The sequence below is a fragment of the Ictidomys tridecemlineatus genome, unplaced genomic scaffold (genome assembly GCF_052094955.1).
Source record: "Ictidomys tridecemlineatus isolate mIctTri1 unplaced genomic scaffold, mIctTri1.hap1 Scaffold_213, whole genome shotgun sequence".
Lineage (NCBI taxonomy): Eukaryota > Metazoa > Chordata > Mammalia > Rodentia > Sciuridae > Ictidomys > Ictidomys tridecemlineatus.
In genome coordinates, this window is record NW_027521834.1 from 194,805 (window position 1) to 221,412 (window position 26,608).

Consider the following 26,608-nt stretch of genomic DNA (forward strand, 5'->3'; position numbering starts at 1 on the left):
AGGACCTAATTCCCCAAGGCAACTAGGCCCTCAAGTCACAGTGCAGGGACCGAAATCCACATGCCCATTGGCCCAGTCTGGGTCAGACAGGAAAAAAGAGACCATTGGACCGTGGGAAAGAAGCCACTGCCAGGAGGGGAAGGGCCCCAGTGAGGCAGGGCAGAACCCTCCACCCACAGCCACCCCCATCTCAAATCCTGGCTCTGCTGCTTAATGGCTGTGTGGCTTTGGGGAATTCACCTAACCTCTCTGAGTCAACGTTTCTGTACAAAACTTTCACATGGCTGCTGTGTCTCAGTGGAGGGAATACTTCTGACAGTTTCATCTTTCTTTCTTCTATTTACCTACATTTTGTTAGTCTCTATATCGTTACCTCTATAATTTTCCTGATCTTGGGATCCCTGTACTATTGAGTTTTCTAAATTCCATCTTGATTATGAAAACCCCTGCTAAGCCCTTCCTCTTTCTTGGCTTTATATATTTTCTCAAGTGAGCTCTCTCTGCTAAAATTCATTTCCCTGCCAATCTCCAATTTGACGCATCGTCCCGATCATGCGATATTATGTATGGCCACATAATGTGATGTGACTTGGACTGCCAATGACGGATGCCGTACCCGTCAGCAAATGGAACAGCACCCAATTTTCTAAAGAGCATTGTTACAGAAACAAACAGGATGGCCTTTTAACTTGTATTGATTTATTCCTGAAGAATGAGCCCTCTCCTACTTTTACAAGTGCTGTAATTAGTGGGCAGAATTACCTTTCTGGGGCCAGGGCTCAGGAGCCCAGTGGCAAGGCAAGGCGGTGGACAGGAGGGGTACAGAGAAAGGCAGGCAGGGTGGACAGCCACCCTGTCACCACGGGCCAGATGCAGTTCGGGGGTCGTGGAGGCTTCATACAGAAAGGATCCCTCATTCCCTCCCTCTTCCACTCTTCTTTCTTTCCTTTCTTTCATCCACCCATCCATCACCCATCTACCATCCATCCATCCACCATCCACCCACCCATCCACCCACCCAACCATCCATCCATTCATCCATCCATTCATCCATCCACCCACCCATCCACACACCCATCCATCCACCCATCCATCCATCCACCCATCCATCCACATCCATCCATTCATCCATCCATCCACCATCTCTCCATCCATCCACCATCTCTCCATCCATCCACGATTGCTCCATCCACCTAACTATCCACCCACCCATTCATCCACCCATCCATCCATCCACTCAAACATCTATCCACCCACCCATCCACCCACCCTTCCATCCATCCATCCATCCATCCACCCACCCACCCATCCACCCATCCAACATCTATCCATCCTCCATCCATCATCCATTATTCATTCATCGATCTATCCATCCATCATGCATTTTTCCATCCACCAATCATCCATCCATCCATCCACCATCCATTATCCATCCATCCACCATCCATCTGTCATCCATTATTCATCCATCCATCTACCATCCGTCCATTCATCTATTATCTATCCATCCACCCTCCGTCCACCTATCCACCATCTGTCCATCCTCTACCATCCATTCACCATCCATCCATCTATCTGTAATCCATTATCTTTCCTTCCATCTATTTATTCATTATCTTATCCACTTGTACATCTTCCTTTCTTTCCTGCCTCTCTCCCTTGACTCTTCATTTCTTCTCTTTCTCATTCAGCAGTTTGGAGAGCTGTTCTCTCCATGCTATGGAAAGATGGACTCAGAGAGTGGGGTTCAAATCCCAGCCCTGCTGTGTGACGTTGGGGAAATTGCTTGCCCTCTCTGACACTGTCTCCTCCTCTTCCTCTTGCTCCTCCCCTATTTCTGTGGCTCTTTTCCTCATGGCCATGGACTTCCCGCTGAGGAGTGGCGGTTTACATCCCCATTCCCTCTGCCCAGAAAGTCCAGGAGCTAGGCTTATGGCCCTGCTGCCACCAGTCCTCTCTGGACTATCCAAGTGCTTCCCCAACCACTTCTCCAGTAGCACCCTGGTCCCTCCCCGTCCCTAGACCGGCTTTCTAACCGATGGTCCATCTGCTGGACTATGCATGTCACTTTTTAAAAGTGTGTCACTGAGGTATGTCACTCTGCGCAGACAGGGATCCTGGCCTCTTTGTTCACTGCCACCCCCACACTGTCCAGAGGAGAACCCCCTTTCTTGGGTGCATGGGTCTTCGGTAGCCACCCCAGACATGGGTGCAGGGGGCTTGTTTGCTGCTGAATCTGAGAAAGTGGGACAGAGACCGGGAGGGGGCTGGGGTCAGCCACAGGGTGGGGGCCATGTCATGCTGTGAACGTGGCTGTGATTCCCCTGGGGACTTGCCAACTGTCCCTCCAAGAACACAAGGTGGAGAGTTGGAACTGGACTCCAGGTCCCCATTGTTGAGGGTCAACCTTGGGGTCAATTCTCCCAACCCTCGCAGGAAGCACAGAGCCACCTGGGACTGTCCTCCCCCTCTGTGATGAGGGGCAAGGCAGCGCAGATTTTTGCCTGTCCCCACTGTGCTGCAGCAGGGGACCCTCCCTGAGCATCTACAGCTGTGGGGCAAGACGGGGACCCACCCAGAATCTCCATCTCCACTCCAGGCTCTGTGATCTTGGGCAAGTCACTCACCCTCTCTGGGCTTTGATTTCTAGATTTCTTTGTCAGTACAATGAACCAGACTGCCACAGTCCGGCCGCAGCAAACTAACCTGGGGGTGACCAGCAACTTGTGTAGATTGATACAGCAGGAGTGGGAGCCGTTTATTGTAGGACAGGAGGGGTATATATACATTCCACACAGCTTATCTTAATTAACATAAACTAGATACAGCAGTCAACCAATAAGGAATCTCCACACTTAATGGCTCGCTGGCGCCACCTCACAAACCACTCCCTCTGGCAAAATGCCAGGCGCCATCCTGACTTGTTTACAGACTCTAACATTTCCCCCTTTTGTTTAATTTAAATAACGACCATAGTGGTTTTTACATAAACACTATAAATAATCTGCTACAAGCAGAAGGGGAGGATACAAAATGCCACAATACCAAGCCAATTGATGGCTCCATGCAAGAAGCCCTTGGAAAAATCATACCAGCAATGACACCATTTGCAAAGATACCAAGTTACAATTTGTTGTAGATTACAGTTTTTTGTCTCAGTCCAGGTAAAGCAGTGTCTCAATAGATTAACTCACAGTCCAGGTAAATCACAGTCCAGGTAAGTTCTGCAGGCAGCTAGCTTAAATCACAGTCCAGGTAAGTTCTGCAGGCAGCTAGCTTGATCCGAAGTCTCGTCCGTTTCTCAGCCGAAGTCTTGTCTGGTTTTCAGCAACACTGGAAATTCTTTCACCCTCGTCCTCACCGGCACTGGGACGAAGGCAGGAACTCCGGCAATGATGCTAAAGAAAATCCTGTAGCATTCCAGCAGGCGCTAAGAAAACAACCTTCTGAACAATTTAGTACATTATCTCAAGGTTTTTTACATTTGAAATAGGCCTTAATAGTGCTCATTACTCATCAGCCTCCAGGTGTGGGAGAACCAGTGTAGTTACTGGCCTTGGAAAAGATCAAACTTCAGGGACCGTCTTCCGCCTGCAGCATCCTGGGCAGCCCCAGATGGTCCCAGGGAGAGTCCCGGACTCAAACTGCCACTGGGCACAAGGGGCAAGAGCCTGTGAGACCGTGCCTCCGGGTCAGGTCTGGATTTGGGCTCTGGCAGTGGTGTCCGGTTCCCCAGGCGGGACCTGGGAAGAGCTGGCTGCCATTGCTTGGAAAGTCCTTGCTGCGCCAAGACCGGCTTGTATTCGCGGCAGCCTCCACGCGGCTTCACGCACCCTCCGGTAATGGAAAGTATTCAGTAATAGCCTTCTGCTGCAACTTTTTTTTTGATAATCCTTCCTCCTCTGAACTTTCTTCTTTTTGACTAGAGTTCCTGGGCTTCCCTCAACACATGCCCTAACTATTCTTTGTTCCATTGGGGTGCCTCCTCCCCTTATCAATTTACTTCTCACCCCTTCCATATTTTCATCACAAAGACAAAACAATACACTGAGACAAAACAAGACACAAACATACTGCATCAATCTTCTCCATTTTCTCAAAATGGCCATTTTTCCTCTCGCCCTATCTGCCTAGGGACGAGCAGATTTGCTCCCGTCCTGTCTATGGACGGGCAGCTTTTTTTTTTTTTTTGTCACTTACCCCTAAGTGTCCCGGGCCTCCCCGTATGGGCCACCATCTGCCGCAGTCCGGCTGCAGCAAACTAACGGGTAGGGGGGCTGGTGATGAGCAACTTGTGTACATTGATACAGCAGGAGTGGGAGCCGTTTATTGTAGGACAACAGAGGTATTTATACATTCCACACAGCTTATCTTAATTAACATAAACCTGATACAGCAGTCAGCCAATAAGAAATCTCCACCTTAATGGCTTGCTGGCACCACCTCACAAACCACTCCCCCTGGCAAAATGCCAGGCGCCATCCTGACTTGTTTACAGACTCTAACACCAGACCAAAGTGACCTATTTTCCAGCCTCCAAACCCCTGTAATACATCTATGCACAAGTGCCCTCCGCATCCTCTTCCTCCTTCCTTCCTTCCTCCCTCCCTCCTTCTTCTTACCCTTCCTCTCTTCTCCTTTTCTTCCCCTCCATCCTTTTTTCCCCAAGGCCATCCATCCATCCACTAGAATGTAAATTCCATGAAGGCATCGCTCACTGCCGCAGGGCAGGGAGACCCAGGCATGAGCGGGACAGGTGGCACTCTGTGCTCATGAAGCCTGAAGAGTAATCAAGGCCAGGCTCCCTCCCTCACAATGCACAGAGGCAGCACAGACTCAGGGTTTCAGACTGTCTTCTGTTGCTATAACAAAATGCCTGAGGCTGACCACGTTAAAAAGAAGAGAGGTTTGTTTTGCTCACAGCTGTGGCATCAGCTGGGCTCTGTGAGGGCCTCATGGCGGATGACATCACCATGGCAGAAACAGGTGTGAGGGTGGGAAGGCGTGAGAGCAGAGATTAGGAGAGGTGCCAGGGTCCCATAACAACCCATTATCTAGGGGACTCATCTGGTCCCAAAAGACCTGACTCACTCCCTTAAGGTAGTGTCCCCCTGAGTGAGTGCAGGGTCCCAGGCCCCACCCCTTTGACGGTCCCATCATCCTCTCAACACAACGCGTGGGCCAAGCTTCTAGCTTGTGAGCCTCTGGGGGACACACAGCCACTCTGGTGGCGTCCAATCCATACCCTTTAGCATAAACGCTACCAGCCAAGAAAAACAGGAGAGGACTCCAGCTTCCAAAGACACAGAGATGATCAAATAAAACCAAGAACACGAGGTTGCTGAAATTCCTTAGCTCCCCTGCCCCATGGGGAGTTGGGACCCCATAGACCAGGGACAGCCTCTCCCCAGCAGGACCACAGAGGCAGAGGTGAGGAACTCAGGACCTGGGACCAGCCAGGGCACCGACGCTTGGAAAGACACAGGAGGCCCAGGGAAAGGTCAGGACAACTGGGGTCCAGCAGCTGGGCAGGAGGCTCCCTTCCCAGGGGGCGGAGATGGAGATCACAGCACAGGGTCCGCGGTCAAATAACCCTGGGCTCAAACTGCGGCTTAACTCTTCCAGCTCCTGTGTGACCTTCAGCATGTCACTACGGGTCTCTGAGCCGGAGTCCCCAGTCCTGCCGAGGAGGGGTCCTGGCCTCTTGCTGCTGGGCAGTAGATTGGGTCACGCACCCTGGGCTGGGCCCAGACCTTTGTGAGAGCGAAGGTCGGCTGCCCCCATCCATCTCTGTCACTGATGCAGGATTCACAGGAGGAGAGCAGGGGCGGGGACACCCTCAGGTCAGTGCCTGGCCAGGGGGACATTTTTGGGACACTCTTGGGAACACATGCCCAGTGATCTGAGGTGAGACCCGCCTGTTACTGTCCCCGAGGCATGGCGGGTCCTGGGACCCAGACCTCCCAGAGGGTGTCCCAAGGAGACAGGAATAGATTGTCATGAAGAGTCCTGTGGAAAGTGCCCTGTTAGTGTCCCCAGCAGCATAGGGGACGCCGGGCTGTGCAGGAGCTGTGGGTCTGATGGGCACTGAGCCTGACTCCCCAGAGGCTGAAGGTGCAGGCCGACAGGGAGGTGGCTGGAGCGGGTGGCCCTGTTTTGCCCTGGGCCTTTCTCCAAGCAGAGGTAGAAGGTCTGAAGGGGTTTCCCAACCCTCCAGCAGCCAGTATAGACAGGAGTGGATTCAAATCCTCATCGGCCACATGTGCCGTCTCCCTCGGGCCGTGGCCATCCGCTCTGCAGGACCCCGTGGTCTCTGGTCTCACACCCGGGACTCACTGCGCGGGTTCCCAGGATCACGGTCACGGAGCCCGCTGTCCACTGTGGCGCAGATTCCACCCGAGAGCTTGCTGAGGGCCGGCCCTGCAGCCCGCGGGGCTGTCCCGACAGGGGTGAGGTGGCTCCACGGTGCTCTTCCGCAGAGGGGCAACTGAAGCAAAGGGTTTCCCTAGCAAGATGCCAGGGGCCCGGTGACTGGCCGCGGAGGTTCCCTGTCACACAGTCTTGGAGGCCACAAGTCAGGAGGGGCAGGTCTGGCTTCTCCTGAGGGCTCTCCCCTTGGCATGGATGACAGCTCCTTCTCCCTGTGTCCTCGAGTGTCCTTGTCCCCAGTGTCTCCTGAAGGCTTTTGTCCCTTCAAGGACACAGCAGGGCCTGGCTTGAGTTCCATCACCTGTTTCCAGGTCTGGATCCCAAACAGTCACACTCGGAGGTTCTGGGGTTAGGGTCTCAATAGAGGGGTCGGGGGACATCATTCAGATATAACACCCTGCCTGTGGGGACCAGGGGACACCCAAGGCCCTGTGTCCATTGCCCTCCCTGAGCCCCGCGCCTCTGCGTCCCCGCGCCCCTCACCTGAGCGTCTCCCGGGGTCCAGAACGGCAGCAAGGCCGCCCTGGTCCTGCTGCCGAGTGCTGCCCGGGCCCAGCGTCCACCGGCTCCCGGGCAGGGGTTCCCCGAGACAGCGCCCTCCCTGCAAGCCCCGCGCACACCCTGGCCGTCTGGTTTGGGTTATTTATTTATGACTTGGCTTAGGGCCGTGTCTCTGGGGACGCAGAGGGCGGCCACTTGGCCTCCTGCGCATGGCTCTGATTTTGCAGGGCTGGGCGCTGTCCTGTGTCCCTGTCCCTCTCTCTTTTCTCCTCCGTCAGGGGGTCTTGCATCTCAGAGCCGTCGGGTGGGACCATGTCTTCAACTAAGTGGGGGGGAGCCGGGGGACGGGGTCATCTTTTATGAAGAAGCAAGCTGTGGAAATGACACCCTGGGACATCTTGCCGTCGCGGCCCTGGAAAGTGCTTCCCTCATTAGCGTAAAAGGGGAGAAAAGGGGACGCGGCCATCTCGCGGATCGGTGGTGGCAATTTATTGGAAAGTGTCCATTTTCCGGGTGTCAGAGGACGACTTTTATGTGTCATCTTATTTCCAATCTCAACAAAGAACACTTCACTCACGCTCCGCGCCCAGCCCCCTCCCCTCCCCGCAGACAATGACCCATTATAGCAGCGGCTCTGGGCGCCCCCCCCTCGGAGCCGTGTTGACATATGGAAATGAATCAAAATGTAATACGCATAATTACGAGCATTGTCACAGGGTACAATTAGTGTCTCTTCAAACCCATGTCGTAATCAAAGACGCAGCCCAAGAAGGAGAAGACGGCCGGCCCTGGACGCGAATGGAGGGAAGTTTCTTCCCCTTGTTCTGCGCAGGGAGACGGATGGCGCCCCTCCCCCTCCTGAGTGGAGCCCCAGAAACCAGTTCTGGTCACTCCCCTCCCATCGGGCGGGTGCCCACGGGGAAGACCAGCTTCTGCACAGACCCAGCCACGTGGGAAGGGGGGGGGTCTCTCTTCTGAAGCTTAACTATCTGGAAGGTGTCTTTTAAGGTCACATATCCCTGGGGAGGTGTCAAGGGACCAGCTGGCCCATGGGGGGCTCTCTGTAGGTGGAATTTTGCCACCTGGATGTCACCGAGGTCGCCCCAAAACACCTTGGGGTGGGCACAGGGGCATCCCCAAGTGACCACGTTATGGCACTTGGTTTTCATATCAGGTCCTTTGTTCATGTCTAAAAATAGGGAGGTGTTCCCAGGAAAAGATGGGGTTTGCCTCTTCCTCAAAACTGACAGGGGCTGACCACATGGAACCACACTCTTGGGCTCACAGTGCCCTGGCGCCCAGTCCCAGATGACCTGACCCTCCAGGCAGGGTGGGCCACTCCTGCTCACCAAGCCTTGCCGTCCTTCCCAGCTGCGGACACCTTACCTTGGGCTCTGGTTACTGAATGTGCCAAATCAAAGGGGGTCCCCTGCTAGCTGTGTGCAGGGGGACCGCTGGGCCCTGGTCACTGGTGCTTCTGCTTGTTCACTACCTTGGTGACTTCCTTCCGTCTCACTACCTCCCATCAGCCCCCGGAGCCCAGCATCGGTGCCTCCTCACCCAGCCATCCCTCCCCACCCATCCCCCAGCCTGGCCCAAGCAGCTAGGCCACCCTTGACCTTGGGCTGGCCCTTGACCTTGGGCTTGCGGCCGCACATGGACTTCAGAGAACCTGCACATCTCACTGCTCTGGCAATCTGGGTATCTCCCCCTCAACCACAAGCCCCTGGGGTGAGGTCCCTGGCATTCCCAGGGCGGCCGCCCAGTGCTTGTCTGAGAATCTGGCCCCTGGGAGGTGCGAAGTCCTTGCTTGAATTTCTGAATGAATTCTTCAAGGAGAGCTGCTTCTTTTTGTCCTAAGTGAGGCTGGAATGAGAGAAGGGGACAGTAATGGTGACAGAGAACCTACTGTGTGCCTCGGGGTTGCAGCGTTCGAAGAAAGAGAGAGAAACTCAGGATGGCTCTTCCAAGTCCAAACTGCCCACACGTTACTCACCCCCAGCCCCCCCCCCCCCAGTGCCCATCATAAAGTAAAATCTGACATCAGGGGTTCACGTCCTCTTAAAATATGACCAGCAGTTTCCATGTGTCCTCCAAACGCCCGTGTGTTAGAAACTTAGTCCCCAGACACATGCTGACGGTATGTGGAGGAGGGGCTTTGGGAGATATGGCGGGCAGATGAGGTCATGGGGTGGGGCCTGTGTCCTGTGATCCACTGGGGGGAATGTTCTAGAAAACACTTTTTTTTTCTTTTGGTGTCAGGGATTGAACCCAGGGCACTTTACCACTGAGCCACATCCCCATCCATATTTTGTATTTTATTCAGAGACAGGGTCTCACTGAATTGTTTATAGCCTCGCTTTTGCTGAGGCTGGCTTTGAACTCGCGATCCTCCTGCCTCAGCCCCCAGAGCCGCTGGGATGACAGGGTGCATCTCTGTGCCTGGCTCAGGGTAAGCTTGTTCATGACGGTGGGACAATTCTGCACGTCAGCCATTCAATGGCTACTCAGATTTCAGGTGAGAAGATTTCAGAAAACCATATGTGAAAAATAGAGATGTCTCATAAAGCTGGTAAAAACAGAGTCAGGTTGTGTTCACTTACCAGTGCGTAGCGACGTCCATGTCCTAGCTTTGATCACTCGACTATTTTTACATAAGATAGCATCATTCAGGGAGGCCACAAGGAACACACTTAAAAACCTTTGTTGCTGTTTCTGCAACTTGTTCTGAATTGAAAATCATTTTAAAACTAATGGTGTTAAAAATACAAAAAGAAGCCAGGCATATTGGCCCATGCCTGTCATAGCAGCAACTTAGGAGGCCTAGGCAGGAGGACCACAAGTTGGAGGCCAGTCTCAGCAATTTAGTGAGGCCCTGTCTCTAAATAAAACATAAAAAGGACTGGGGATGGGGCTCAGTGGTTAGGCACCCCTGGGTTCCATCCTCAGTACCAAAAAAGAAAAAAAAAAAGAAAGAAAGGAAGGAAGGAAGGAAGGGAGAGAGGGAGGGAGGGACAAAGGAAAACCAAGAAAGATTTCATAAATATTTTTTGAAAAAACATATTTGTAAAATCTGCCCAGGTGGTGGACGCGGGTGGAAGGCAGGCGAGGTCATTGGAGATGGGATTCACTGCCCACTGGAATGTCAACATGGCACAGATTAGGAGCCACCACCGTCAGAGCCAGAGGCCACTGACAGAGCCACGGGGTGCAGTGACCACAGCAGCCACGGCCGCTGTTCATTCTCTTCCCATTTCCTAAACCTTCCAGAACCCCAATCCCAAACCCTCGGCATCTCTTTTAAGCCATGTCGTAGCAGAACTGCCCAGCGGGGTGGATCATGGAGTCAGGGTTCAGGCCACTCTGAATTGAGGCTGGCTCTCCAGCTGCATGGGCCAGTGGCCTCCAGCCAGGGTACCTTCCCCGCCTCTCTGAGGGATGGATGGTCAATATAAAAGTGGAATTCATCAGAATCCTTTCAGATTCTAGTGACAGGACCCTGATGCATCCAGCTGGAGAGACAGGGAATGTATTCGTCCCCAGGACCATGGAGTCCCAAGATAGCAGGGCAGGATCTAGGAGCTCCATGTCATCTCCACTCTGATTTCTTTGTGTTGAATTCACTCTTAGGTAGAACCTTGCCTCATGGTGACAAAGAGGATGCCAGAAGCTGGAAGCCTGTATCCTCTTACTAGGCAGCCGCTGTCACGGAAAGACTGTATCCCTTTCTTAACAGTCCCAGATGCAGTCCTATAATCCAGCCTCCTTTTGGTATAGGGCGCAGGCCCTGCAGGAAGAGAGAGGATGGGGAATCAAGGCGAGGCCCAGCACCGAGGAAAACAGCATCGTTATCAGGCGGAATATTACATGGGACTGAGCCCAGGTAGCAGGGTAGACGCCTGTGGGGATGAGCTTTCTCCGCCTCCGCCGGCCTCCCTCCCGCAGCCTCCCCCACGAGCCCTTTTCCACGGTCCCCACTTGAGGTCTTGTCTTCCTGAAGAAGCGCTTTCCGAGAGCCGGGTCCTCCGTCCCCTGGACAATCAGACGCAGCCCGCGTGGGTGTCTGCGTGGGGGACACGGCCCCCGACCTTGTCCATGGTGACTGTGGCCCAAACGCAGGCCGGTGGCACGGCCCTCTCGGAGGAGCCAGCTGAGTCTCTGAGGGAGCAGAAGGGGACGAAGTAGCCGCGCCCGACTGCGAACCCGGGCCCCAACGCCCTTGGCATAGAAGACCCCCTGGGCGGCCCCAGGACCTCACCCTGACATTCAACCCGAAAGGCGACCCCCCCCCCACTGCTGCCTGCTGGGCCGCTCTTCTGTCCCCCTCTGTGACCCGCTGACGTCCCTGCAGACCGCCCGACTTCACCAGCGCCCAGAGGGAGCTCCCTGTCCTGGGGCCACGCGGGGAGGGGCCTGTCTTGGGGACAGAGGGACTCTTGCCCAAGACGTCCTGAAACCCAGCCCGGGGTCCTGCCTTCCCACCCCCCCCACCCCCGGGGCCGAGCTGCAGGGTGTGACCAGGGGCGGGGTCTCCTCCCAGAGCCCCCTGTCACAAGAGAGGACTCGTCCCCACGCCACTCGATTTCTGTACACACTCACACGCACACACGCACTCACACTCACTCACACGCACGCCTAGAGGTTTTTTCCTCCTCTTGAAATGAAACAAGAAGGCTCCTTCTGTTTACCTTTGTCTCTTCCATATTCTGTGTGTGCTAATGCGTGTGTGTGCGTGTATGTGTGCGCGCGTGTGTTTCCTGGTCATTATTTTTCCTAACTGCGTCTCCACAATGAGCTGAAATTCAACCACGTTTAGAAAACAAATGGTCCTAGCGCCACATTTATTAAAGCCAGACTGTGTTGTCAGGCGCGGCTGGCTGTTTGGTGCCCGGGCGGGTGTCGGGGACACAGAAGAATTCATGTGGCAGGGCCACTGCCGAGCTGGGAGATGTGGCCTGCGGCTTCTGTCAATGCCAAGGTCTCCTGAGTCACTGTGTGCCCAGGTGGTTCGCGTTGGTCACCAGGATGGCCGATGTGTTTTATTCAAAGCCATCATCCTTAGGGACTTCCCATATATTTTTTCTTCTTTCTTTTTGGTGCCAGGGATTGAACTCAGGGGCCCTCGGCCACTGAGCCTCGTCCCCAGCCCTGTTCTGTGTTTTATTTAGAGACAGGGTCTCCCTGAGCTGCTCAGGGCCACGCTGTGGCTGAGGCTGGCTTTGAACTCGTGATCCTCCTGCCTCAGCCTCCTGAGCCGCTGGGATGACAGGAGTGGGCCACTGCATCTGGCTTTTTCTTTCTTTTTTTTCCTGCCATGCCGTTCCCCTGAGTTGTCCAGGCTGGACTCAAACTCCTGGGCTCACGTAATCCTCGTGCCTCGGGCTCCTGAGGAGCTGGGACTACAGGTCGTGCCACCATGCCCTGTTGACTTTCGGTTATTTGAAGAAAATGACAGGAGCTAGCGTTTCTGAGGACATCCTGTGAGCCAGGATGGCTGTGGGAGCTGGGCGCACACGCTGGCTTCCCGGTGTCCAGCTACCCTTGTGTGAGTGGCGACTGGCCTGGACCCAGAACCCAGGACAGCCCCCAGGTCCGGCGGGCCGTGGGCAGTACTCCCAACAGCCGCGCTCATTAGCATACTGTATCCTAGGCAATATGCAAATCATCATGTAGCATCACTACTGTTTAGACCGACATCAGATATTTAGTGATATTTTATGTTTTAATGAAAAATGTTTCAAACATACAAACGAGAAGAGAGAACAGATCACAAGGACCGGCTTTGAGTCGTTGGACCCTCACGGCCTGTCTCTCTAGATTTTTCTTCTCCAACAAGACATCGCAGACAGAGCCCAGGCCCGGCCAGCCCCCAGCTCGGCTTTCCCCTACCCTCCTACCGCAGGCCTAAATTCAGAGTTTATTATGCCAATCGATGTTTTTAGACGTTTATTACACGAGTATGTGTCCATAGACATTATGTCATGCGGCTCAGGAAGGTTCTGGAATTCTCAGGGACAGGCTGAGCAGTAGGTGCTGTTCTGCACCTGGCTTTCTCCTCCCTTCACACAGGATCCCGCTCAGTCCTCACGGACAGCAGCAGGCGCACACACCCGGCGACAGACCAGGAACCCGAGGCCCGCGCTGCGCTGAGCACCAGCTGGAACAGGCCCCGAAGGGAGCTCACATCTGGGCCGTGGCTGAGCAGCTCCCGGGTCCCTCCGTGGCCTGTATCTGCGGGTCCTGTGTCTGCGTTTTCAGGTGCAGTTGAAAGTGTTCAAAGAAAGAACTGAACCCAAGAGAGACTTTCCCTCTGTGTTGCTTACCGATTGACTTACTTAGCACTGACGCTGTGGTGGGTACAGGAGAGATCTAGGAGGATGCGTGTAGGTCACACTCAGACACTACATCATTTTACATCAAGAAATCAGGCATCTCAGAGGTTGATATCCACAGGAATCCTGAACCCAATCTCCATGACTACTAGGGGGTGACTGTGCAACCCAAAAGACATGAGATTTGGGGGCCACTAAAGACCTGAAGAAGAATGTCTATAGAAGCTTTAGTCAAGATAACTAAAAATGAGGAATAACCCAAATATGTGTCAAGAGAAGAATGGATAAACTGTGATAAGATCACTGTGTGGAATATTACACAGGAATGAAAAAGAACCAAGGACTGCCCCCAGCAACAAGGACGCATCTGACACTCTCACTACTGAACTGAAGAAGCCAGAAACAGGAGACATGCTGCATGGCCCCCTCTATGTGAGGTTCAAAACCAGACAGAACCCATTGATGATGACACCGGCCAGAGCAGTGACTTCATCTGGGCTTGGGGGCAAGGTTGTTGCAGAGGTTCATGGCAGAGGCTCCTGGGCCATGACCCGGGAGTATTCCGTGACCCGAGCCTCAGGCTGTCCCAACAAAACGCCACAGACAAGATGGCTGGGGCAGAGACGTTCATTCTCTCAGGGTTCTGAGGCCGGAGTCCAAGGTCGAGGTGAGGCAGCCTTTTCTTCCCGAGGCCGCTCTCCTTCACTTGCAGGAGGTGGGCCCCTTGCTGTGTCCTCAGGGGCCTTTCCTCTGTGCCCCACACCCCTGCTGTCGCCTGTCCTGGGGGGCACTGGCTCAGCTGGATCAGAGCCCGTCCCAGCGCCTCATTTCACCTCGACCCTCTCTGAAGGCCCTGTTTCTCCAGTGGCCACGTCCCCATGCGCTCTGGGCTGGGGGTCCACGTGGGACTGTGGGGGAGACACGATTCTGCCCACAGCACTGCGTGTGGCGCTGAGCCTCCAGACTTTGCTTTCGGACGCGTGCAAAGGATGATTCGCGCCCTAGCTCAAGGACAGTGATGTCCTTGGGCAGAGTCCTACACGTCACCTGGAGCCAACGTGAACCCGGACAGCGTGACTTCTGGGTCTCGCAGCTGCACGTCCTCCTGAGCACTCACCCAGGGACAGTGGAGCGGCGGCCAGAGGCGCCCGGCCAAGGGCACTCGCCCATGGAGTGGGAACGGTACACGGAACTGGGTTCCTGCTCCTGGGGACAAGGCCAGGGCTCTCTGGGCACCCTGGCCTCTGGCCAGGAGCTGAGGGAGGACTTTCCCACTCTTGGTACCACCCGTCCACGTCCAGTCTGCACTTCACGTTCATGCACGTGTTTTCGTTGCCGGAAGCCACCTGGCCGAGCAGGCTGGGGACGTCATCTGCGTCCTCCCATCTCACCGATGGACAGGGTCCCGGTCAATGTCCTTCCAGGTGAGCGTGTCTCCAGGTGGCCGGGAGGTCCACGGCAGAGCACAAAGCCTGGGGCCAGACGGCTCAGACGCAGCTGGGACTCTGAGCTGGGGGCAGGTCAGCCAGGGCTCTGGGTCTCAGTTTCCCCCTCTGTCCTGAGGTCATCCCGAGCCTGGCTCTGCAGGGTGACAGCACGGACGGGGCTGTGCCCACGGCGGGGCCGGCTCTGAGCTGGGCACCCAGCCCCACCATCTTTTCTTCCTTCTTCTCCCCCCTCTTGCTTCGGGCTCCCCGTTGGCTGCGTGGAGCTGACCCCTGTCCTGCGCCTTCTTGCAGCTCCGAGGTTCTGTGATTTATGGCGTTTTATGCAAATGTCGATTGAGCCGCTCAGCTCTGCAGACTGCAGAGAAGGAGGAGGAGGCGGCCGGCGCTGGCCTGGCCCCTGATTCCACAGGGATAACAGGATCGGGGGAGGGGAGCCACGTCAGCAGGTCCCCCGTCTCTGGTTCTCGGCCTCACCCTAAAGTGCCCTGGGACCACGACCGTGGTCAGTGACAAGATTCCCTCCTGCCCGCAACTCAGGAGGGATTTGGAAGGACGGGGCAGCGTGGAGCGGCAAAGAGGGGCTGGGCCCCGGGAATCATGTCCTGGGATGGCCACCCTCTGCAGCCAGCCCCGTAGCACCTTCCACTCTGTGCTGCTCTATAAAACCAGGAGGAAAGACAGAGCCCGCGTCTCACGGAACGACATAAAAATGATCTTAAAACAGACATCCATAAACGCGAAGCTGGTGATTATTTGGGTCTAGTTAACCATGCAACAAAATGGAATAAACTCGGCTCCATTAACCTTATTTTAAAAGCACTTTTTTGGTGATTCATGTTTATTACGCTGTTCACATTTAAAGGAGTGGATGCGCCCTGCCATTTCTCTTTGGGAACCCGGCTCAGGAGAAAGTACACAAGCGTGGGGAGGGAGATGGGAGCCCGCAGGACTGATTTCTCTTTGGCCAGCCCTTTGTCCCCGAGAGACCTCACTCATCCCATTTGCAAGTGTTTATTGAGCACCTGCTATATCTGGGCTCTGGTCTAAGAGCTGGGGCAAAGCAGCTCCCTGCCTCACGGAGCCGACCCTCTGCTGGGGCGGGACCAGCAAACATGAAGGACGTTCTGCCGCGTCTGAAGGCCCCCCACCCTGAAATCTCTCCCAGGGCACCCCGAGAACCAGCACTCCTCTTCCTCTTCCCATTTTCTTTTCCTGGCGTTAGCATTCATCAATAGCAGCTGCTCACGCCGCTGTGGCTGCTAATGCTGATTTCCTAACTCTGTTATTTCTCTGCGTTTATCAGACGGCTGCCCACTGGAGAGGGGGGCTGTATTTCTCTTCTCTGTGTCTCTTTCTTGATGAGCAGGATGGATTCTTCTTTTAGGAAGTGGTTCGTCATCCATTCCTGAGGTCACTAAAAAAGACAGAGGCTGAGAACCTGTTGTGGGTGATCTAGCGGGAACCTCAGAAGAAACCCGAGAAACAGGACAGCTAACGACAAGGGTGGTCTTTTGTTTTGTGGCGGGGAGGAGCGGGGATTGAACTCAGGGGCCCTCGACCACTGAGCCCCGTCCCCAGCCCTGTTCTGTGTTTTATTTAGAGACAGGGTCTCCCTGAGCTGCTTAGGGCCTCACTGTGGCTGAGGCTGGCTTGGAACTCATGATCCTCCTGCCTCAGCCTCCAGAGCCTCTGTGTGCCACTGTGCCCTCCAAAAAGTGTGGTCTTGAACTTGGGCTACACTGGGAGATGGGGACGGGGAAGTAGTGGCCCCTGGGACTGGGATACCCGGCAGAATTTGAACAGCAGCTGTGAAGCGGGCTGGAGCACAGTGTGGAGGGTAGACTGTCCCCTTTGGCCATGGCACTGTGATTACGTGCAGGAGAGCGCTCTCAGACTCTGGACGTACACCCTGCAACACTGAATAGGAGGGCCACCAACAGCCCCAGTGTGCCCAGGACTCTGAGGGGCTACCCAGGATGTAGGACCTTCTGTGCCACCACTAGGAAAACCCAGCAAACCCGAGCATCAGTCTCCCTAGGAAAAAAGGCGTCGATACTACAACTTAATGGAATGATTCCCCAACCCATTCAAGATATTCATTTAGGCCAGAATGATCAAGAAATGTGGCAAAACATCTATAATTGGTGAATCTGATAAGAAGCACAGGGAGATTTTTCATCCTAGGGATGCTAGACAGAGTATCCAAAACTGAGTGGCTTTAAAAGGCGGTAGGTTTGGCCAGGTGTGGTGGCCCACGCCTGTCACCCCAGCGGCTCAGGAGGCTGAGGCAGGAGGATCTCGAGTTCAAAGCCAGCCTCAGCCACAGCGAGGCCCTGAGCAGCTCAGTGAGACCCTGTCTCTAAATAAAACACAGAACAGGGCTGGGGACGGGGCTCCGTGGGTGAGGGCCCCTGAGTTCAATCCCTGGGACCAAAAAAAAAAAAAAAAAAGACTTGGAAAGCTGTGACCCGGATGTGAAGAGCCGCTGCAGATGGGGTCCACTTAGGAGACTTGATAAAGGTCAGCCTCCGAAGACCCGGGACTGCCAAGAGGGACGGTGAGGGTGCAGAGATGCTCCCCCAGGCCCGGAGGACAGGGAGGGCACAGTCTCTGGAGTCTGGAGAAAGGGCTGTGTGGGAGGGCCCCAGAGGTCTGGTGACAGCAGTCTGGGGGTGACGTCTCTGCAGGAAGGAGCAGGAGGGATCGGTGCTCCCCAGTCTCTTCCAGTCCTTGAACCCCAGGTCCCCAAGGGCCAGCCTGGACATGAAGCCATCGACGTTCTCAAAGACGCTTGGTCACCCTCCTGGAAGGTGCGGCACTGCCTGCTCCTGGGGGTCCCCAACGCTCCTGCACCTGTCTCCAGGCCCGTCCTCCGCTCCAGCTGAGGGTCCATGCCCGGCTCCGCCTGGGCCCTGGTCCAGTGGAGCTTCATGGTTCATAAGTTCCACAGGTGGCGGCTCAGGACTGCGCCCGCCCCCAGAGTGAGACGTCACGTCCACCTGGCCGGTCACCGCCACGCTTTCAGGGGTCTGGCTCCCGCTAGGTGCGCAGCAGGTGTGGGTGGGCTGAGGGATGGGGCCCGGCGGGTGGACAGAGCTGACATGCAGCTGTCCCAGAGCCCAGCCAGTGGCCGCAGCCCCCCTCGGCCATCTGCACCGTCCAGGGGCGGTGGACGCTGTTGGGAGGAGCAGGGACGCTGTTGGGATTGTTTCTAAGGCGAGCTGTGCACGCCGGTGACCCCGGGCTTGGCTGGATCAACTCCGGGGAGAAAGGCCCGACCCTCCCGAGGAGGGCGGCGGGGAGGGAGTCCCGTGGGATCTTGGGGACGCGGAGCAAGCCGCCTGCACGGGGCTGAGGCTCAAGCCCTGGCTGCTTCTTGGCGACAGACTTGGTCGAGCGCGGTGAGCGGGGATGCTCGCATCCCGTGAGGTGCCCGTGGTGGAGTTCTGCGGGTCCCGGGGTGAAGCCCAGGCCCCCACGTTCCAGGCGAGCTCCTGCCGCGGAGATGCACCCCCAGACCACACGCCGCAGCTTTGGTTCTCAGTGTTCAACGTCATTAAGGCCTGTTCCCGGGCTGGAGTGGGGGGAGCCGGTGACGTGGGACCCTGGAGACATTGCAGGAAAACCCTCAGTTGAGGGCGGGGACGAGGCTTGGTAGGAATGTTCTAGAATTTTGCTACTGAGCGTGTGGTGTGTGGACACAGAGCATCCTAGGACCCCCTTCCCCACCCCTTAAGATGTTGGGAATCAGCCCCTGTGACTCCCCCAGGGCTCTGAAGAAGCTCAGGGACCACCCTGGGTCCCGAGGTCTCCGTTTCTACGGTTCCTCTTCTTGCTGATCTGCTCAGGCCACTGCATGCACCGTGAGAACACCACCAGGAAGCCCACCCCCCAGCGCCTACAGACACGTTGGGGCCCATGATCCATCACTGGAGGGGACAGGGAGATCAGTTTTCTCAGTCCCTGGAAAAGCAGATAAGAAACAACTTCCACCGACTTTCCTAAGAGCCTGTAGCTCAGGAGGCGACGGACAGCTCTGTGTCTGTGGGGCATGCCAGAACACACCAGCGAAGGAGCCAGCAGGGTCAGGAAACCAGCGTTCGGCCCCCTCTCTGGTGAATAAGGGCTTCAGGCCACATTACTATCTGGAGTTAGAACCATTGGCGTATGGTTGAGGGGCAGATGGACATCTGGATGGATGTCCCCTTATCATCTCGAGTAGCTGTGGACATCTGTTTTCAGTCTGGTTTCTGTGGCTATAACAAAATGCCCGAGGCTGGGTGGTTCAAAAAGAATAGAAGTTCATTTAACTCACAGTCTGGAAGCCAGGAAGGCCAAGAGCAGGCCCTGGGACACGGTGAGGGCTCTCCTGCTGCCTCCTCAGGTGGCACAGGGCAGCCCATGCCAGGACAGGGAGGTGTGTCCACTCAGGTCCCTTCTGCTTCTTCTGCAGCCACTGATGCCCCACGGGAGCCCCGTGCCCGTGGCCTTGTCTACTCTGGTCACCTCCAGAAGGCCCGCCTCCAGATTCCGTCCAGGCATGAACTCGGGGATGGAGTTTTAAGGTGAGTTTTGGTGGGAACAGACATGGACGCCCCAGGGACATCACAGCCAGCACCCAGCCAGGGCCGCTTCATCCAACACCCCCACAGGTGGGGTACACGGATCACAGGTCTCCTATGGGATGTGACGGGACAGGGTTCAAATCCCCGGGATGGCCCCCTGTCACCAGAGTTGCCTGGCACCCATCAGCTTCTGGAACCGACACCCAGTCTTGGGGAAATACCAGGGTGAGAAGAGGAACGGAAATACCAGGGTGAGAAGAGGAACAGCACCGGCTAACCCAGGCAGGACTGACTCAAAGGGCCCAAAGGGGACTGGTTAGTAGGTGGAAGGACACAGAAATGAGGAGACGGGTGGGAATGCAGGGCGCAAGCCAGCTGTCATCCCAACCGAGTGGGAGGCCGAGGGAGGAGGATCGCAAGTTCGAGGCCAGCCTCGTCAAAAAGTGAGGCATTAAGCAACTCAGTGAGACCCTGTCACTAAATAAGAATATAGAAAGGGCTGGGGGGGGGCAGTGGTTAAGAGCCCTGGGTTCAATCCCTAGTTAGAAAAGGGAGAGAGAGAGAGAAAGTGAGAAAATCAGGCCACACAGCCTAACAGGTTGTTGATTCCATTTTGGTAAAAAACACACAGCCAAATGTGGGGCAGTGGGGACGACAGGTCCAAGGTGCGGACGGTGGCCGTCTCTGAGGGCTCCCTATTTCGCTCGTCTCCACTGGGCAGCTCTTAGGGTGCTCCTTCCCTGCTTTCCCCATAGACCTATGTGAGGATTTGCAGGTGGCAGATGGTTCCAGCCTCTTCAAGAGGCCACTGATGAACTCACGGCCCAGGCTCTCAGGCCGGGCTCGGCTCTGGCCTGAGGATGGAACCTCATCTCGCTGGACACCCACCGAGCCCCACCCCAGCCTCCATTAACTCCGATGCAGAAGACCTAGCCATGGTGTCTGGCTCCCTAGGGTAAGGGACCGCCATCTCTGGCCTGGTCAGGGAGACAGAGGTGTGGCCATCAAGTCAGTGCTTACCTGGGGAGTAATGACCACAGAGGTGGAGAGATGACGGACTGCTATGGAGGCTGAAGACTTGCTCCAAGGGTGTCAGGAAAGGAGGTTCAGAGTGGGGTCAAGAGCGGGGGATACCACTGCAAGGATTAGCCCCTGCCTACCTTCCAAAGGCCACCTCCTCTTCCTCTCTTAGCTTCATCATTCTGAGCTGATTTGATCTGGAGGGGTGCACCACATTCCTTCCGACCCCAGGACCTTTGCACAAACCCTTCCCTCTGCCTGGGGTGCTCAGACCTGTGTCCTCACACATACATTGACTTCACCTGCTCAGACTGATGCCTGTTCACTCTTCAGATTTCAAACATTCTGTTCCAGAAGGAATCACTCCCTGTCTCCCCAGACCGAGTGTCTGCTTTGCTCCCCACAGGGCCTGTCCTCTGCCCTCCTGGGATGGTGGTTATTCCTAATCTGTTGATTTTGCAATTTGTGGCTCACAGTCGTGAAGATAGCTGCACGTCTTGGTCACTTCTGCCTCCTGGAGCCCGGTGGCACGTCACTGTTGCTCTATCACCATGTCCTGCCTCGATGAATGCGTGAATGATCTTATTAGTCAGATTCTGGGAAAAACTCATGTTTTTGTTTCATTAATCAGATCTTTCAAAACAGAGATAGCGGCAGCCGCTGGCATTCATTAAGGGCTTGCTGTATACGCTAAGAGTCTGCATGCGTTACCGTGGAGGATGCCTTCAGCCAGGCTTGTGGTGGGTATTGGTGAAACACCTATTTTGTGGGTAAGAAAATGACACTGAGGCCAGTCTCGGTGCCTCTGGAGCCGCTGGCTCTCTGCAATTCAGGTCACCCCTGAATCTCGACTTGGGAGCTTCCTAGTCGGGGCCTGCCAGGTGACAAGCCCAAGCCATCTCTGGGAATCCTCGTCTGTGGGACAGACCGCAGCCCACACACCCCCTGGCACCCAGTGGGCTGCCGCTGCCTGGCACCCGGCGAGCGCTCGGGAGCGTGGGCGGAGGCTCTCTGGTCTGTGGCTGTCAGAGCCGAGTCCCCGGCAGAGGCGCTGCCTTGACGTCCCACAGCTTCATCACCATGAATCACCCTCAAGAGTCTAGGACCCAAGCCAGCGCCTCCCCCCAGCCGTCACCCAGGGAGATGCCGGCCACCGTCACCCACGGTGCGTCCCAGCTGCAGACACAACTCCTCGCCCAGGGCCCTCCTGCCAACCCCTTTGGAGAGGTCAGGGGGTCCAGCAGCCAGCGCGTCTGGCTCTCCCACTTGTCGCCCCTAAATCTCCCTCTAAGTGGCAGGACGCTGGCCCGGCTGCCCTGTCTGGGGGCCTCTGCTGCATCTCAGAGGAGCCCAGTGCCAGGTCCTGCGAGGGGCTGGCGGGGGCTTCGTCTGCCATTTCAGAGCTGCTCAACGCAGGCGGCTCAGGTCCCGTGGCCTGCAGTGGACCCCCAAGTGTCCCTTCCCTTCAGTTGCCTTGCCTGGCTGACATCAGAGCCCCGGGGCAGTCCCTGGGGGCGATGTCTCCAGGTCCCGGCTCCCGCTAAGGGCTCCCGGAAACGGTTTCTGAAAGAGCTGGCTGGGGAGCGAGGGGCCCGTGGGTTCCTGGAGGCTGGGCCATTGCCAAGATCAAAGGATTGATGAATTCTTGCCATCCCAGGTGGCGGGTGCCTACCGCTCACCGTGACTACACATCTGACATAGTGTATCCTCCTTTTCTCCTAAACAAAGTGCAAAGTTAGTTTTATCTTAAACCCTGTTGTGGAAAAAGTCAGAACTGAAGCTCAGAGAGGTAGAGTAAGCTGGCCAAGGTCACACAGCAGAGCTGGGATTCAGACTCAGGCTCCTCTGGCTCCAGAAGGATGCGAGTCTGGCAGGGTGGCTGGGAACCTCCTAAGCCCTGCTCCCAGTGGCTATCAACTGTGTCGCAGCACTGGGTGGGCTGCGGTGCCTCTGCTCCGTGGGCTCCTGTCTCTGGGTCAGATTGGGCTGTGGAGCTGGCAGGAAGCATCCCCCCTGAACCGCCGGCCCTCAGCCCTCTGCAGCAAAGCAGAGGCCCCCCCACACCCCAGCCTGGGCCTTTGGGGCCCGCTGTGGCTTTGGGGGTCTGGGGAGCTGGAGGAGCCATCGGCGTAGGGCTGGGCGGTCTGGGTCTCCCAGGCCAGGGGGCTTCTCAGATTGAGCTAAGCTGAGGCTTGGCCTCTGTAGCCGCTGGGCTCTCCAGAGACCCTAGGAGCCAGAGAGCTCTGTGCCCTGAGAGGGGCCCTTCAGGTAGCTCTCATTGGAAGCCTCCACTCCTGGCCTCCTCTGTGTCTCGCCACCTTAACACGCCACACAGTGCCCTCTCCCACCAGCCCCCAGAAGCCAGGCTGGCCTCTCTGAGGTAGGGCCCCTGGGAGACCCCCTAGGGAAGCCCGGCACGTAGTAACCACTCAATAAACGCTTCCCCAGTGACTGGACCGGTGTGCAGAGGCATGTCCAGGGGGCCTGGTGTTAGAGTCTGTAACCAAGTCAGGATGGCGCCTGGCATTTTGCCAGAGGGAGTGGTTTGTGAAGTAACGCCAGGGAGCCATTAAGTGTGGAGGTTCCTTATTGGTTGACTGCTGTATCTAGTTTATGTTAATTAAGATAAGCTGTGTGGAATGTATAAATACCCCTCCTGTCCTACAATAAACGGCTCCCACTCCTGCTGCATCAATGTACACAAGTTGCTGCGACAGCCTGGCTTGCATCTGGTTGGGCACAAGACTTTGAAAAAGGCTCCCCTCCCCTGGGCTCAGTGACCTGTCCCATGGTGCTCACTGCGTCCTGTCACACACACCCTGAGACCAAGACAAAGCCCCTTGGGGTCAGGTTGGGGAGGGGGCTGGTGCCGAGCTCCTTCTTGTGAAATAAGCCAGAAAGCCTCACTTGCACGCTCAGCTTCTAGAACCACAGCTCTGTCAACTGACTCCAGGAACTCACCTGGTGAGCCAACTCCAGCCCCTGTGTGCGTTACCACTGCTATGTCACAAGTGGCCCACAGCCACCCCTTCGTATCTCCTCGTTTCTGAAGGTCAGGGCTCAAGGTGAGGATTGGCGGGGTGTCGGTGGCTCGGGGTCCGTCATGAAGTTTCCCCGAAGCTGCTGGTTAAAGCTTCAGCCTCTGAAGCCTTGGTTGGCCTAAGGATCTGCTGTTGGCTGGAGGGTGCAGTTGTCCCCACCCAGCCTCCTCCACGGGGCTTCTCCCCTTATGGCTTTCCCCAGAGAGACAGAGAGAAAGAGGGAGGCCGGAGGAGAGGCCATGATGAAGACCGCAGTCTTTTTATGACCTAACCCAGGAAGGGGCGGGCCACACGCTCCCCGTGTGCTATTGGCCGAGGAGATCCCACGCTGGTCAGGTGGGGAGGATGCGCAGGGGCCAGAGTGTGAGCACAGCTTCCGTCTCATCTCCTCCTCGTCGCTAACCCTGGGGCCACTTTCCAGAAGAGGAAGCATCGGACAGGTGTCCAGCCCAGAGTGACAAGACCTCCAGGGTTTCCGGCCTGACCGCAGTGCCTCCTGCTCCCCAGCAATCGGCAGAAGGCACAGGCAGGCTCACTCGGGGCCCCTCTTTGCTGACCTACAACAATGGAGAAGCCCAGAATTTTCCATGAGGGCTCCGGAAAGCCCTTTGCAACGGGACCCCAGTGCTTCTCAGCCTTGTCAGGAGGAGGAGCTCTGTCCCCGCCTTACGGAAAAGACAGCCTAGGCTCCGTGGGCAGGGGCAGCCCCAGGGTCCCAGCTGTGAGCCCACCCCTGGTCTTCAGGATGCTGCGTTGGCCAGTGTCCCTATGGGGGACTGCTGCGCCCAGCACAGCCTGGCTGTCCCCCCACCCCAGGCTCCAAGGAGTCCCTTAAACTCCTCTGGCCATTCCCACGGAGAAACTCGGCCCTTCAGCTCAGCGTGCCAGAGTGGCACTGAGACCCTCGACGTCCGCCAGGGCTTGAAGCAGGATCCGGGCAGCCTCTGCGGAGACGGCTTTGTTGGGACCGAGGCTGGGAAATCAAGGAGGAGGCGGAGAAGAGGGCAGAGAGGATTCTCTCCTTGGAGGTCCCTTCACTATCTCTCCTGAGAAGTCGTAATCCCTTAATCACTTTTATTAATCTCCTAACAATCTCTCCAACATCGTTACATCCTCCTTATCTCGGTTAAGCATTTTGGTGAACTTAGAGCTTCTTGTCACTTGGGGTCTTTTTCTTTCTGCTTCCGACATATGCTTTTACCTAGTCCTCCCTCTCTCTCTCTCTCTCTCTCTCTCTCTCTCTCTCTCTCTCTCTCCCCCATCCCTTCCCCCTCTCTCCAGCCTTGCTTTAAAAATCCAATAACCCTTGAATTTCAGAGAGGAAGCTTCTCCACAGCAGCCGGCACGTCCTGCTCATTTCACAGCTAGATTCCGGGGACTTCGAGGTGTTAATTGACCCCTTCAAGGTCGTCGCCCCCCAGGTACAGGGAGGCCACCCTAAAGCACCTTAGAGTGAGAGCCGGACTCTAGCCCACTCCTTGGATCCTCACAAATGCCTCTGCATTGGGTTCCGAGCCTCCTTTTAGAGATAATGAAACTGAGTCAGAGGGAGAGCAAGTCACTTGTTCCCAGACCCAGGATAGGACAAACCTGGATAGGAGGCTGGGGCCAGGCGCTGGGACTTGGGGAACGAGTCTCAACCACACGGTCCCCTCCCCTCCACAGGCTCTAAGCATCTTCTCCCTCTGATCCCTTCAGGGTGCACACAAGGGGGAGATGGGGACCCTGAGCCTGTGTGTGGGGTTCCCTGTGCCCAGCCCAGGTGTCTGTCTACTGGAGTGCGTGATGGTGATTTCTGCTGCCCACCCCAAGTTCAACTCTTCCACTTGATGCCCAGGACGAGGTGGAGGTGGAGAGCTGGGCTCCAACCCCGGCCACACCTGGGACCCACTGCAGCTGACCGGGGTCCCTGGGGCTGTCTTCCCTCACCTCCCACCTGGAACGAAGCTGGCAAATATCTGTCACCTCCAAAGGCATGTGGGAAGCCAACAGGGAAAGTTAGTTCAAGTAAGCCCCTGGCACAAGTGGGGCTGTGCAGGGGGGACCCCCAGATTCCCACCTCTCTGTCCACCCACCAGGACCCAGGAAGCAACTAGAGATCCCAGTCACAGTTCCCAGACCACAGGCCGCACACACAGTGAGTCTTCCAAGAGGACTGCTGTCCAACTGTTCCAGAGTCGACAGGGACACAGAGAAGGACCAGCTCGGCGCGGGGTCCCCTCCCCCCTCCCCCCTCCCTGGGCCACTCCACTCTCTTCTGTCCTCTCCTGCCTCCTTCCCTTTCTGTCTGTCTGACAAGTCACTGGGGGAGAAAGTGTAGGAAACCCAGGGCTGAATTTAGAAAATAAAAACACCCCGGCCGGCTTTTATTAATCTCTTGAAATATGCGCCCCAGTTGCTGCCAAGACGAGAGGGCTGTGTTTCCCCGGAACGCGGAGGACAAGTAGGAATGTTTACAAGGATGACTAGAAAATGGTGCCGTGGATCTTTCTGGTAATGTACAAGGTGATGCGGTAATTGCTATGGAAACTAGTCATTATAATTCAATAAAGAGGGAGAAAAAAAAGTTAAGTTCATTGTGTTACCTAGGACTCCACCGGCACGTTCTTTACATACATTAGCATAAAATCAAGTCCCACTTTTATTCCCGGGTCTTCTCTGGCTCTGCTGGCACAAAAGGGGTTTGTGTGGCTCAGTACAAAGGAGGAGCCCCGAAGAGGGGGTGCTTTGCAGGAATCTGTCTTCCTTTTCCTCTTGGGCAAAACAGCTGGGCCCTCCACGGAAATGCGCGGGGCAGGTTCTGGAGGAAGAAGCCCCGCGCACAGAGAATGGATTTTTATTTTCTTTCTGCTCTATGGAACCTGAGATGTGACAGAGAGGGAAGTCTGCTGGCTAGAGAGACGACGACGCTGCTGGCTAAGAAAGAGGAGGAGGCGAAGTCTCGGGACGCCCTGCACCTCTGCGCTGCGGGCAGCAGGGGAGGCAGCGGGGAGGGGCGGGGCTGTGTGCCGCTTTGGGGGCGGGGCCAGCGCCCTTCAGGACCGCCCACGCTCCACTTGGCCCACCCACGGGGTGACCCCACCCCTTCCACCCTGGGCACAGGGTGAGCAAACTGGGAAGCGGATCTGGACCCCAGGTAATCGCCATCCCCAGAGCCGTGGGAATAACCACGAGGCAGAGGCGGGAGTTTTTGCTCCAATACCCTTTTCTGGTCCTGGGAACTAAAAGGAGGGAGGCCAAGTGGCCAATGCATATAAAAGTCCCCTGGGGGC